Consider the following 16958-nt stretch of genomic DNA (forward strand, 5'->3'; position numbering starts at 1 on the left):
CTATCTTTATGGGATATTAAACAAAGGATCAATAAGACACTAAACTAACCAATTATCCATACCTGTAGTTAGTGTTATTGGATGTAGTACTTATCTCTCCTTCTCCAGCTGGGAGTTATTACCAGCTACAACTAATTGTATATGTACCAAATTGACTGGGAAAATAAATCCAAGCTGGTAATAGTCTAACTGTAGTATTATGTGTATTAATCCCTTCATTAGAGGAATTTAATAATATAACCATATATAGGTTAATTATCATCAAGAGAGAAAAGGAGGGAGACCAGAAAACACAATTTATACCCCCCCCCCAAGAATCATCTTGCCTGATACATTTTAAGTTTCCTACTTCTGACAGTGTTCCTGAGAGAGAGAGGAGAGAGGCGTATTGTCAAATTAAAAGAGTGAGATATTGACTTATACCTTGTATTCTCAGAGTAGATTCATCGAAGTTAAAATAAAACTATTACCATTCACAAAATCCAAATGCAATTACATCTCACTACTGTATTGTTTATATTGAGGATATACAGGTATGGTAACGGACTGGAGTTAGGTGATCCTGCTCCATTTGTAATAATACCCAGTTCAACACAAGGTCACTATGACTAGAATCTGTTCCATTAACAAGCCAAGTAATAATCACACCGTATGATCCCACGGAACATTGGGTAATGTGCTAGTTGAGTAGACTCCAATGTTAGAGATGGAGCTAAATATGAATTGAAACAGCTATATAATAAAACTAAATAAAATAGTACATTAGTTTATTAATATAATCATACCTGTACATTTTAATATAATAGATACTAACAATATCAGTAGTAACCATGTTTGTCTTCACTAGATCCCTACTGAGTTTACTCATTTACATCATTTATTTACATCACTACAAATACACTGATCACTATATGACTATAGTTATGCCCATGGACTCTTACTGTGAGAGGAGATGAAATCAATATATTGTGAAGTACTGGTATAGTAGACTAGAGTAATGTTTATATAACAGTAGTGAATGTAATATCTACTACTACAGTGGAGTGTTAACCACAATATATTTTAAAACCATACAACTTGCTTGATTTTAGTTGATTAGACTAAATACTGACTACTTAAATTAAATATACTATACCCAATAAATATAATAAGTGTATGTGAATCACTGTTGGTATTAATTTAAACCTATACTTGTCATGGGCAACTATAATATTCTGGCAGAGATTGTACGGTAATTGAGCTAATATCAATATTGTGTTCACTTGTTTTCACTTGACATTTGTACATACCTAGTAATCAGAGACATAGATAGTACATATAACGATTACACATTGTAATAATCATATTAACTCTGTTGAATGTAACATTGATATGTAGTATTTGAACCTCCAGCGTTTTAATATATGTCAATTTTTATTTCAAATAACCTTGAGTAGGTGAACCAGCCGTACCCCTTTGTCCACGATGACAGGATATTATAACCAGTTATTATATATCTAATGGCAGGACCTCCAATGATACTATAAGAAAGCGGGAATAGAAGTTAAAAATAATTGTCGATATCACTTTTTCATAACAAGGAGGGGTATTGCTTATATAGAGCTCTGTTGTGTTGACAAATTAATCCCTAGTATAATGGATGCAAGTGTTGAAATGTTAATACAAAACAGCATATTGCATGTGTCTTAAATAGCAAGCATTATTTACTGTATTTACTGTACACAATAGTCTTACATCATCTAATATATAGAGAGGTTATAATCCCATTAATACACATATTGTAAAGTTTTAAGAATCCCGTACCCAGTATTTTCAGATCCAGAAGCACCAGGTGCCTTCTATTCACAAGTTAACTACCACATAAACCTCTTAGGTTCTCTATTTCTATTTCCAGCTGGAAATAAACTCTATGATATAGTCAAATTACCTCCAGCACCATATTTTACATTATAACATTATTTTGATCTTTGATATAACCAGCTAGTTCAACATACCAAATTGTAGAGGTGAGATTCCACTGGAATTAATAAGAATTGTACAGTGTTAACAAAGTTAGTATCTCCACTTTAAACGTTTTTTTTTCATATACCGTAAACACGTCAAAATTCTTCTACTCAAAATTAGTTATATTTTCGCGGTTTACACCAAAACGCGACCGCGAATTAGACTCCGCGAATAATTAATAGTTAATAATCAAATTTTCGTGGTTTGACACAAAACGCGGAAATTATGAGTCGGGAAAATTTTACTCGCGAAAGTTTTGAGCGGCGAAAAATTTTGACATTTACGGTACTAATATAGTATGTATGTCAATTTTTAAACCCAGTCCAAAATTGGCAGCGTCAGCACTTCATTAAAATGTGAAGTAGACAATAATTATCATGAAACAAGTGTTATTGTTTTTTGTTCTGTTAGTTGAGGGTTTACTCTCTCAATCTGAGACCAATTATAGGTCAGTCTTTGATCATGTGACTATTACACTAATATCATGTGATCTGTCTTGTAGGTATAGTCTCAGAGAAGGCACCTGGACGGTCAGTCCTATATTGGCAGCATCTTATGTCAAATATATCGAGTCTGCTGGAGGACGTAGTTTTGTACCCATTTTTGTATCCCCCTTATAATAAGTAATGTGGGTGGAGTCTTAATATAGCCCTACCCTTCATGCAAAAGTTATGATGTGAGATATGGGCATACAGTTATTAATTTTTCACACAACCATAATTACCTTAATTATCACAAAGTAACAACGCATCACAAGATGAATTACACCATTTATTTACTCCATTAATGGGTAGGTGTGGTCATACTGATTACATTAGTCTCTCTTTTATGTGTTCATTATTAGAGTGCTGTTTCCAGGAGGGGGGTGTGTCATTAATGACTCTGATTACTTCGATGTAGGAAGATAATATTTGAACTAGCAAAGGAGGGTAAGATACCTTACATATTATATTCAAAAAAACAGATAGACTCAATGCATTATAAATCTTTATCTATTAGGACTAATATGGTAAAGTGATTACATGTTAATTATAACAGGAAGTAATCCCTTTATCATTAACCTATAATGTATACAGATAAGACATTACACATGTACATGTAATCGTAATAAACATGTGTAATATCTTTATTATTATAGGCTAATATGATAAAGGTGATTATTTTCCATTATGGGATACATGTTCCTTCCTGTACACTATTTTAACTGGTTAGGGCTAATATGATGTAGTAGATCACTTTCCATTATAAGTACATGTACATGGGTAATATCATGTACGTATAAGGGTTTGTGTTATTATAACTATTTATACTATCTCACAAAAAATGTCACATAAATTACTAGCATAAAAAGCAATGGATATGGAAAGTTGAAATGACTGAATAATTGTCTGATATAAGCTATTGCAAAGGCTATCTCATGACATCATTTTAATGTGCAGGCCTTGCCTATGTAACCATGATATCAATGTTAATACTAAGGTAATGCTAACCCTACCAGACATTTTAATCAATCAAAGAGATTATGCTCCCTTTCACCTTCCCCATCCTTTATTATAAGAGCCAAAAGAAAAGGCCATAAGTTTCAGAAATCTTTAGTAATCTGGAAACTCTCCTTTGTAGATATACTTTCAGATGTTATCTATAGTAACCTATGAATTAAATTGACTAAATATTGTCTAGCCATGCATTTTTCCCTTCATATATATAATATATTATTTTCTCATTAGAATAGTGTATTAGGTATATGTTCTTATGATATGAGGTTTACTGAACTAGCAGCATTATATGTACAAAGTCACATCTGGACAGTTAATGTGTTCACAATGGTAAGCATAATGTTACGTCTAATAGTGAATAGGTGCCCAATAGCAGTGATTTTATTAAAAAATGCTTAGGACACCTCCAAGATAGAATACATGTTGATTATATTACTCTTTAAATGTTTGTTTTACTCTAGTCTAATATATATATATATATTATATATATATATATATTCACAATACTAAAGTACTTATTGATTCAATGTTTTTCTATATAATAGTCATGATCACTTATTTCTGACTTATCTTTCCTCTATATAATTAGGCTGTCTAAACAGGCATTTAATATGACAAGTGGACCAACAATTTGGAAACTTCTGGTTAGGAGTAGGTAAGTGGTTAAAACATAGCATTTCCTTTATTGACAACCTTACCACAAATACTTTATACATGTAAATAATGTAGTACATGTACATGTATGTGACTGAAGTTACCTTATTCATTGTTTTCATGTTTACTGCATCACCTATACATGATTCAGTACTGGCAATGGTACTTATAATGCAAACAAATACATCGTTAAGATTACCAAAGTAATAGACATGTTGTTTCTTTACTAAAATATTTGTATCCAAATTCTCTAGTGTCCTTTCATAGAGCTAGCTATCTCATTCTTAAACTATAATGTATATTATATTATTGCTATATTCTTTCTGTTTATGTAGAACAATGAACTATCAGCTGCATATTGTGTGGTCAGAAATGAGCTTCTTATATGGCCTGGGTCACTCCACTATAGTATCTCCATGGTTAGTTTCATAACCCTATTATCATACATTTAGTCACACCGTCACTGTAAGTCCTTATTAGCATTATTGATATATATAAGAGAGGGTATTGTGGGAGTGAGCTGGGCATGACAATAGATTTATATCATACATAAATTGTTTTATATATATTTTATGAAAACCATGTTTAGATCAGTATCCCTACTACACGCAAACAAATTTATTGAGCAGGCAATACACTCTGACATAGCCTCATTTCATAGACTAATGTAGCTACGCTAACTAATAGGATTGTATCATGTTTGTCAATATGATCACATTTTATTGCACGAGCCAATTATGATGGCATAAAGAGTAAGCAATCGAGAAGTTATTGCTAAAAGAAACAGATCAATGTCACTGAAGTACATTCTGGAATTGTGCTAGCTACAAATAGTTTTGTAGACTACCATAATCAGTTAAGTTGTTATAGGTTTTATTTTGTGAAGAGGTTAATTCCTTAATTTCCACAAAAAGTGATAAGTCAGCCATATTAAAAATGTACAAATTTATATTCTGTGCTTTGTGAAAATTCAGCAACAATGACAGATTTACGGTATATCATTCGTCTTTATTATAATATACGGTATATCATTAGTAACGAACATGGTATATCAATGAGAAAACACAACAGTGGTTTGTTGTCTCGTAGATCTATCTTATGTTAATGAAGTTCGACACCCAAACACCATTAATTCTCAAAAGAGACAAGACTTGTACAAACACTAATAGATGTTTAACTATATATGGTGTGTGTATAATCAAAGTGATAGTTGAACATAATGGTAAAAAGAATTTTACATAATAGTCAACAGAGGTTTTTCTTAGAGTATACTATTCAATAAATCTATCAAAATTACAAGCAGGTCATTCCTTCAAGTGAATACATAGTTTCACCCCTATGCCTAACTATATAACCAATACATCACCATGACTTCGTGATACTGGTTGACGTTGTTTGCACTGTCCTGTTCCAGATGTTTTCGCAGTGTTTTCTTCATCTACTACTACAATATGGGTATCGAGGAGAATGTAAGTAACACAAAATTTCAAAGTAATATTACAGGTAATTCTAAGGAATAAGGTGTGTGTGTATGTGAATGACTATAAACTCCGTTTGGTGTTACTTTTTAGATCTTTTACTAGATATAACTTAGCGGTGGTCAGAGTTAATTTTGAGACAGGTTCTTGTAGTCATCTGGTAGGTCACATTTTGGGTCTAAACTAGGATCATCCCCGTAGCAATGTTGTACCCGTGTTATTTCTTGTAGTTACTGCTATAATACATCGTGTTTGTATATACAATACTATGGTCTTTTGCAAAAATCGTTAACAAAATCTTTTGTGAGATTGATCTTTTATTATTATAGTCCTGTGGATGTACCTTCAACTTTAAAGCCGAGGTCAGACAATGTTAAAATAAATAATGGTATCCTGTATACAGAAAGCTGGTGACACTTGGATTGCTTGGCGTTGAAATTTCCTTTTTTTCTTTACAAAAAATAAACAAACAATGCCTTCTGACTGCTAGAGTGTGACTTGAAGTATAATTGTTATCGCAATGGTAAGAAACATCTTAGATTCTCGAGTTTACCCATGATCTACTAACGTTAACGTTAACAAAGTTTTGCTTTGAAAGAACGTCTTTGCTTTCGGCATGTAACTACTGTAGAAGTTAGAACTACTAGATCTATAGTTAAATCTTAAGTTTGTTGAGTTTGAAAGTTGCAGCATATACGAAAAGTTCAGAGCATGTTTTTTTTCTCACTAGCTTGCTAACAGTCGTTTGCCACCGTACCAAATGAAGTCAAAATATAGTGCTAAACCAGCAAAAATTAACCACGTGAGTGTGTGGTCTCACTTAAGACCACTGCATCTTTTTCCTCATATCTATGAACATCTTCACGTGAGTTTGTTAACAGAGCAAGTTATAGAAAGCTGCGTTGCCTCAACTACTTAAATGACCGACTCTAAGCTAAGAAAGAAGAAAACTCATCCTGAACAAAACTGTGGTCCATGCATCTAATGTGGTCAGACCAGTTACTGATACTGTCCTCTTCCAATCTGTTGTATATAGTCATAACCTAAAAGAGAGACAGCTTTTCCTTGCTCTTAAAGACATTGATGTAAGTAGTTATATATTTGGAATTGTGAGAAGGAAGGACTAAAAATAGGATTACCAATCTGTAACATATGAACCTGGTTGAAAGAAAATCACACTATGGGCAGAGATCCTTTGCTTATTACATAGCAAATGTGACATATTTGTTAGCATGAAGTCCATATAGTGCTATATATGTAGTGTTAATATAAAATATGGCACAGTTCAGCATTTTTCCAGACCCTAAGGCATGTATAGAACAATATGCTATTACACTCATTATTTTGAAGAGGGTTCAATCTTTAATTTCCAGCTCAATAACCTTCTCTCAAATAATGAGGTTCTACTACTAAAGGTGAAGAGAATGGACATTATTTAAAATGTTCTTTACAAGACTCAAATTATTCGGAAACACCAAAAACTTTTACAACAATGTATGACACATTGTTAATATTATTTTTAGTACATACCTATATGCATGCATACCTACATACCTACCTACATACATTTGCATACCTGCATATCTACATATATACATACCTACATACATACATACATACATACTTACATGCATGCATGTATACCTACCTACATGTATGCATACATACATACACATAAAATTATTAATACTATTTTTAATATATACATTGCATACGTATATTTCTACCTACCTGCCTAATACATGGCATGCATGCATACAATGATTGTTAATACTATTTTTAGTGTCCTTCTCACAATTCCAACATGTATAACTACTTACATCAATATCCTTAAGAACAGGAAAAAAGCTCTCTCTAAGGCTATCACTATAACAGATTGGATGAGTAACTGGTCTCACAACATAGACACATGGACCACAGTTTTGTCCGGGCCTAAGATAAATTTTCTTTTTTCTTGTATGTGTATATATATATATATATGTATATATGTATCTATATGTATATATGTACACAATATGTAGATTGATAGATAGTAGATAAATATTCTAGCTACAGATTGATTATAGGACAATCTTACAGGATGCTCAAAAAGCAACCTTTTGTAGTTCTCTATGTTAATAATACACCTGCCCCCCTCTTTTAAAAGTGATATGAAATTCATGCTTACCTTAAATGTATTTTGCATCTATAGGGATACATGAAACCAAAATGCACATAAATTAATTAAAACAATTAGTTTATAGCAAAGTCTTTGTTTTGTAGAAACATCTGAAATCAACACGTACATTTTTCAGTCACTTGAAAGTTCTTGCACTCTTACTTGATGGTCCTGAGTTCTATCAGTTTCTATTTGATTAAAGTCATTAATTTATCTTCAAAAAGCTAAAAGCTACATTCACACTGGGATCTTTCATAACTATTGGAATTTTGTTATTTATTCTGTCACTCGCAATATTAGTTGTCTCTTCCAGTTATGGTTGCTATATTAAGGAGAAAGAAAAAAAAAATAGTTGATGAGAAAGAAAAGGAGACTCAAAAGCAGAGTAATGGCCTTAGTGACATGACTAACAATAAGACAAGTGGAAGAAAGCAGCAGATATGTGAGGTTTCATTACGAGTAGTATTTGGTATATTAAGATTGTTTCTACCATGCTATATTTCATTGGAGACAACTTGAATGCTTTTAACTACATACAACAATGCTTGTGGCTGATGATCCTAATTGTGCTGAAAGAGCAAACACAAAAGAGACATCGCTATCCTACTTACATTTGGACTTATTGGATTCGTTTTGTTCTCTAGTTGAAGAGGAAGTTATGCAAATTTTCAAAGTATACCAAAAGAATAAGAACAAAAATGACAAACAACAATAGCAATAAAGAAAAGTGATGACAACATAATAAACGTCCTTGTTATACAGTACTAATTACAATGCTTGGAACAATTGCAGAAGTAGATGCTTGGTATACAACTATAACCACGAATAATGCTTGTATTCTCGAAACAACCCTTGTTGATTGGAATTATTTCTGTCATAGTTGGATTGATCGTGTTCTTCATTGCTAAAACTGTTTTATTATGCATCACAAGAATTTCGAGAAAAAGACCTGTATAGGACTAATTGTTCTTGTACCTATTTTTGGTGATTTTATCAGTGCTGTATATAGTTGGTGATAACAAAGAAGCATTAGAATGCTACTTCAAGTTGGAGAACAATTATATATCTTCACGTTTATAGACTTACACCTTGCTTTTTGGCTATTTTCTGTTTTTTTTTCTTGATCCTATTTATTATGGTTTAGTTATTCTATGCACGGAAGAATGTGATATTTTTAAAGAGAAAACAACATATCATCATGATGAAGATTATTAAAAACACTAGTAAGTCAAGTGAATATCTAACTGAATAAATACAACTTTGCTATGTATACTTTAGGTAGAAAAGTCACAGAAAAGAGTAAATTAATCCGTAAAACTGAATGAAAAAATAAATTTGCAAAATGTTGTATTTGTTATTTCATTTAATAACTTAATCATTTATATATCTTTTGTTAGTCGTCAATTTTCATATATATTTGTTAGTAGGTGCTGTTTACCTCAGGCTCTTTATAGGTAGCATTATTATTAATGTTCAATTATTTTAGCACTAAACTTCTGCGTGTTAAGATTTGTCCTCTTGCCTCACAAGACACTATGAGACAAAGAGAGACATAGAACAGTACATATGGTCAATATATTAGTACTAACACTTACTACACTCATCTGTTACTTCAGTATCATTTAGATAGAATCGTGCCTGACATTCACCACATATATCTAACTTACACGTAGCTTGTGGGATATTAAGACATGTGTGATAATTACATAAATCAATATGACAAAATACAGCTGGCTTATCAGAAGGACAATCAACTATATAATGAGAGGAATACAATATGTTATAATGAGCAATATAATAACTTTAAATCATTAATCCTAAACCTGTAAATGTTTCAAATGTACAGAAATATAGAACCCTGGAGAAACCAAACAGAATGTTATCATAATTATGTTATTATATTTCAACTGAAAAAATGATTTAATTACTGGCACTATGATAATAATAAGACACCTAGAAGTAGCAAACATCACACTGTTTTTATAACTAATTCATATAGTTAATTATCAGAGCTTTGAGATTCTGTTTTACTTCTCATTAGTTCGAACAAGAGAATTTCATGGATGCTGGGCTTATGTGCGAGGGCTGTGAACTAATTAATAATAGGACATAGCATGTAACATATTATTTTGTAAGATGTTATTTGTTTAAGTACATAATTCTTAAGTACATAGTAATTAGGAATCAAAAACATTACATGTTGTCAATACATTTAAATGTATTTTGTAGGTATGTATGAAACCTAAGTAGTAATCATAAAATATAAACAATCAATCTATTTTAACAGTATTACATTATAAAGTAGATATATCATTACTTACTACATAAATCAGTGACATCGTCTCCTGTTGTATTATATAAAAATGTGATGAACATTCTCCACAAGATTTTGACACACAGACTGTATTAGGAATATTAGACCAATATTTGTTATCACATGGATCATGAAAACAAGGTGACAGCCTGTCCTGGATCACAGGACATGTCTATAAATAAAATCTAATTGAATTACGGAAACTGAAAATGACAAATACTTAAGAAGTTATAATTATCTTAAAACTCACCACAAGTTTGAACACATTCTTTAAGAGATTCAAAATTATTACTGTTACCATCACAACCACTATATATAAATGATTGACATTTCCCTAACATACGATTAAAGTACCAACGAGTGACAGATCTAGTACATGAACCACTGACAGGAGGTAACCCACATATATCTAAATATAGTAACATGTTTGACATCATTATATTATGTCATACTTACCCATTTTTTTTTTTTTTTGTTTTTTTTTCATTAGGTGACTTCAATAAATGATCATAATACCTAGCATTACATGTACACGTATCGTACTGACATACAGCATCAGGATGACAGGACATGATTTTATCTTACAAGGATCACCACGACAATCTCATAAAGAACCATTAATACAACCTATATGAAATTAATGTGAAGATTTTATTAAAGATAAAAAGTGAATATTATTATATTACTACTTATATAGTGACAAAAATAAAGTCATAAGTTATACTGTTCATACTGGTTTATACTGGATTATATATAATGGATATATACTGGTTTACATGTATAGTTAAAGAAACCACAGATCTATATAATGTTGGACATACCACAACTATTAATACATTCCTTTAAAGAGCTAAATTGGTTTCTATTCCCATTACATCCTCAGTAAGAAAATAATTCAACATTGCCTTGAGGTAGAATATAAAACCCATCGTGGGTACCTCCCTACACGGACCAGTGTCAGGAACGAGACTACAACTATCTTTATGGATATTAACCAAAGGATCAATAAGACACTAACTAACCAATTATCATACCTGTAGCTAGTGTTATTGATGTAGACTTATCTCGCCTTCTCCAGCTGAGTTATTACCAGCTACAATAATTGTATATGTACCAAATTGACGTTGGGAAAATAAATCCAGCTGGTAATATTACTAACTGTAGTATATTGTGTATTATCTCCTTCATTAGTGACATTAATAATATAACCATATATAGGTAATCATCAAGAGAGAAAGGAGGAGACTGAGAAACACTTTATACAAGAATCATCTTGCCTGATACATTTTAAGTTTCCTACTTCTGACAGTTTACCTGAGAGAGAGAGGAGAGAGGAGTATTGTCAAATTAAATAGAGTGAGATATTGACTTATACCTTGTATTCTCAGAGTAGATTCATCGAAGTTAAATAATATTACCATTCACAAATCCAAATGCATTACATGTCACTACTGTATTGTTATATTGAGGATATCCAGGTATGGTAAGACTGGAGTTAGGTGATCCTGCTCCATTTGTAATAATACCAAGTTCAACAATGTCACTATGACTAGAACCTGTTCCATTAACAAGCCAAGTAATACTCACACCAGTATGATCCACTGAACATTGGTAATGTGCTAGTTGATAGACTCCAATGTTAGGAGATGGAGTAATTATGAACTGAACAGCTATATAATAAAACTAAATAAAATAGTACATTAGTTATTAATATAATTATACCTGTACATTTTAATATAATAGATACTAACAATATCAGTAGTAGCCATGTTGTCTTCACTAGATCCATACTGAGTTTATCATTACATCATTATTACATCACTACAAATACACTGATCACTATATGACTATAGTTATGCCCATGGACTCTTACTGTGAGAGGAGATGAAATCAATATATTGTGAAGTACTTGTATAGTAGACTAGAGTGTTTATATAACAGTAGTTAATTGTAATATCTACTACACATATAGTGGAGTGTTAACCACAATATATTTTAAAACCATACAACTTGCTTGATTTTAGTTTCTTCTATCATTGATTAGAACTAAATATGACTACTTAATTAAATATACTATACAATAAATATAATTAAGTGTATGTGAATCACTTGTATTAATTAAACCTATACTTGTCATGGCAACTATAATATTCCTGGCAGATTGTACGGTAATTGAGCTAATATAATATTGGTTGTTTATTGTTTTCACTTGACATTTGTACATACCTAGTAATTCAGAGACATAGATAGTACATATAACTTACATATTTTAATAATCACTACTTAACTCTGTTGAATGTAACACTTGATATGTGGGTATTTGAACCTCCAGCTTTTAATATATTGTCATTTTATTTCAAATAACTTGAGTAGGTGACCACAGCCAGTATTTGTACAGATGACAGTGATATTTATAACCAGATATTATATATTCTAATGGCAGGACCTCTAATGATACTATAAGAAAGAGGAATAGAAGTTAAAAATAATTGTCAATATCACTGTTTTTCATAACAAAGGAGTGGTATTGCTTATATAGAGCTCTGTGTGTTGACAAATAATTCCTAGTATAATGGATGCATGTTGAAATGTTAATACAAACAGCATATGCATTGTGTCTTAAATATAGACTTATTTACTGTATTTACTGTACACAATAGTCTTACATCATATAAATAGAGAGTTATAGAGAGCCAAATATAATACATTAATACAATATTGTAAGTTTTAAGACTTACCAGTATTTTCAGATCCAGAACCAGGTTCTCTATTTTCACATCAGCAAAAAAAAAATCTATGATATAGTTATACTCCCAGCACATATTTACATTATAACATTATTTGATCTTGATATAACCAGCTAGTTCAACATACCAAAATGTAGAGGTGAGTTTCCACTGGAATTAATAATAATTGTACAGTGTTAACAGAGTTAGTATCTCCACTTTAACGTCATATACTGATATAGTAGTAATATAGTTATGTATGTCAATTTTTAACCCAGTCCAAATTGCAGCGTCAGCACTTCATTAAATGTTGAGTAGACAATAATTATCATGAAACAAGTGTTATTGTTTTTTGTTTTGTTAGTTGAGGTTTACTCTCTCAATCTGAGACCAATTATAGGTCAGTCTTTGATCATGTGACTATTACACTAATGATCATGTGATTGTCTTGTAGGTATAGTCTCAGAGAAGGCACCTGGAGGTCAGTCCTATATGGGCAGCATCTTATGTCAAATATATCGAGTCTGCTGGAGGACGAGTTGGTACCATTTTGTATCCCCCTTATAATAAGTAATGTGTGGGTGGAGTCTTACATAGCCCTACCCTTCATGCAAAAGGTTATGATGTGAGATATGGGCATACAGTTATTAATTTTCACACAACCATAATTACCTTAATTATCACAAAGTAACAACGCATCACAAGATGAATACATCATTTATTTAACTCCATTAATGGGTAGGTGTGGTCATACTGATTACATTAGTCTCTTTTATGTGTTCATTATTAGAGTGCTGTTTCCAGGAGGGGGTGTGTCATTAAATGACTCTGATTTACTTCGAGAAATATTGTAGGAAAGGAGGTATTTGAACTAGCAAAGGAGCTACTTAGATACCATACATGTTATAAACAGATAGACTCAATGCATTATAAATCTTTATCTATTAGGACTAATATGGTAAAAGTGATTACATGTACTTATAACAGGAAGTAATCCCTTTATCATTAACCTATAATGATACAGATAAGACATTACACATGTACATGTAATCATAATGAACCATGTGTAATATCTTGATTATTATAGGCTAATATGATAAAGTGATTACTTTCGTTTATGGGATACATGTTCCTTCCTGTATACTATTTTAAATGTTAGGGCTAATATGATGTAGTAGTCACTTTCCATTATAAGTACATGTACATGTGTAATATCTTTTATTATTATAGGCTAATGATAAAGGTGATTACCTTCCATTATGGGGTACTTGTCTTGGGTTCCAGCTGTTTATGTGTTCTACAGGCTGGTACTGATAAGATACTAGATGGTGGATTTGACCAGAGAACTATAGTATACCACTAAATTTACTAATGGTAAGATAATGTGAGATATACTATATGTACTTGTTTTTATTTAAATTAATCCAGCTGCTCTCCAAAGTCGTCTGTACTCCAGTTATACACTAGACTCAAGGAGGTGGTTAGCAACAGAGCCATTGACAATGAACAATCATCAATTTGGTGTCACACCTCAGGTAAATTGTTAACTATTTAAATCTGCACTCAATATATGTTTTGTATATTAATTGTATTATTATAATATGTAAAATGTATTAGAAACTAATTCTATAAATAATAAACATAAAAGTCTTTTACTCCCACACTATTATAGACCTTCTTTAATAGGGCTGCAAAGAGGGGGCAGATGGGCAATTGCCCGGATCTTCTTCTAAATAAAGTAATAACACTAATTCTACTAAAGCTGATACATGAGGCCCCATTTGAAAACTTGCCCCGGGCCCCAAAATCTCTGTTATAATGTGTACTTGTGTGATCCCTTTTAGACATATAGGATAGGGAGACTATAAGGACTTTAGTAGTTATTATGTATCAAGACATCCTTCAGGCCATAATTGATAATTGACATATTCCTTTACCAGGACATTCCAATCTAGTAACTTATATCAGTTCTATGATGTATTGTCTACTAATGTGATCGTGAAGGCAAACAATTTGTCTCAATCTATGGAAGGTAAGACTAAACTACTAACTTATTAAAAACACACTAATCTTCTCTCTCTTTCTCTCTAGCTATCAAGTACCCTTTCTATGGTACTCAATGGCATCCAGAGAAAAACATATTTGAGTGGACAACCAAAGAGGTATCAACCATTCTTATCATGCTGTTGTGATAGCACAAACTGTCGCTAATTTTCTTTGTTAACGAGACACGGAAAAGTGAACATCGTTTTGACAGTGTAGATGAAGAAGCATCTGCACTGATTTACAATTATCCTGTGACTTGCTACAGGGAAGTCATTAAGTTTTGAAACAAATATACGTCTTTAATGTTATTCTCCTCACAATACTTGATCAAAATATAGTCTCTGTAATTGTGTATGTTTTCATTTAGTGCTATTTTGTTGTGAATATATGTTAATCATTATTAGACATGCTATTTTATTATTTACTGTGATATGTTTGTGTTCATTGTTTTACACACTATTGATGTTTTTTTTTTCTAACTTAAGTTGAAAGAGTGATAGTAGCAACCACACAACAGAACTATTTAGTTACTCCATCCTCTCCCTCTCTTTGGTCTCTGTCACTCCACAGTGTTGGAATGTGGTCATGTTGATTTCTTGTCATCCAGAACATTTTTTCAATTTAGTATTTATGACCTTATAAAAAAACAATGTCTCGAGTATGTACTCACTGTTCTCAGTCCTTAGAGCAAGGTAGAGTTAGTCTCGCGTAGCCAGCCCCTCCCTCTCGAGACTAATTAATAGTACTATTGAGATACTACAAATTCCACAACTGTTTTTATACCTAGGCTGTTTGTACAAGTATTTTACATCCTATGAAATGGCAGAGAAAGCAGTACCTAGGACATCCTCCTCTGCAGCTATCAAGAAACTAGAGGAACAGCTCACCTGTGATATATGTCTTGACCTCTATACTAACCCTAAGACCTTACCATGTCTCCATTCTTTCTGTCAACAATGTCTAGAGGGTCTACCACTGGATTCTAAAGGAGATAACTACTTCATCTCTTGTCCTTAATTGTCGTCATTGTACCCAGTTACCTCAACAAACCGAAGCAGTTGGTTTTCCTGTAGCTTTCCAAATTAACAACCTCAAAGAAGTCTACAATTTAATGATAAAAGTGTCAGGACATCAACAGGTAACCTTGTGATAACTGTACTACAACTAATGCCACAGGTTACTGTAAAGAATGTGCCAAGTTCTCTGTCAAGAATGTATTGATGTTCATAAGAAGTGGGCTCCCTTCGGTGATCATAAGATAACAGGTATTGATGAAGTAGTAACTTTTGCAAATAAGCTAGTTCCTACGAAACAGGAGATTAAAGTGTTCCACTCATAATAAAGCCTTTGGAGATCTTTTTGTGGAACGTGTGAAGAGCTCATTGTCACGACTGTACTGTACGTATTCATAGAGATCATGATTATGATTTAGTCTCTGACTGCTATCCCAAACTTTGTCAAAAATTGGAAACAAGTCTGAAGTCAAATTAGTGACAAGGTCACTGCTGTTACTGATCTCCTGTCTGCTCTCACAGATAGAGAGAATGAGATCAGAGAGCAAGGAGAAATTGTGACAAAGAAGAGATACATGTTATGGTGGAAGAAATGATTGCCATTCTTCGTCAATCTGAGAGACAAGCTGACTAGAGAGGTAGACACAGTCACTGGTAGCAAACTACAGGTGTTATCAGAGCAGAAGAAACCAGCTGAAAGAAGATTAAATGAACTGAAGGATTGCCAAGAATTTGTAGAAACAGAGTCTTGAGATAGGCAGTCCACAAGAAGTAGTGACATCTACAAAACAAATGATAGAGCATATGAGTCATGTGACTCAACAGATTAATATTGAAGAGTTAAACCCTAAAGAGAAAGCTAATCTCCACTTTAAGAAAGACAGCAACATTGTTGACACACTATGTCATATTGGAGATATTATATGCCTCTCAACTAATGTTTTACAACAGTTGTAAAGTCAAGAAAATTGATCATCAGCAATCACAGTAAATAACGAAACATTTTCATTCCCCATATCTATCCAATTCTGTGATTCCAGTCTTCTTACTGTTCCTCTATCATCACTCA

At 32.3% G+C, this 16958-nt stretch overlaps 1 pseudogene; it reads left to right on the forward strand.

The window, feature by feature from the left end:
- The first annotated feature begins 13284 nt into the window (after positions 1-13284).
- LOC121392852 lies at positions 13285-15160 on the forward strand (annotated as a pseudogene).
- The last annotated feature ends 1798 nt before the right edge of the window (positions 15161-16958 follow it).

This window comes from Gigantopelta aegis, unplaced genomic scaffold (assembly GCF_016097555.1).
Source record: "Gigantopelta aegis isolate Gae_Host unplaced genomic scaffold, Gae_host_genome ctg4690_pilon_pilon, whole genome shotgun sequence".
Taxonomy (NCBI): domain Eukaryota; kingdom Metazoa; phylum Mollusca; class Gastropoda; order Neomphalida; family Peltospiridae; genus Gigantopelta; species Gigantopelta aegis.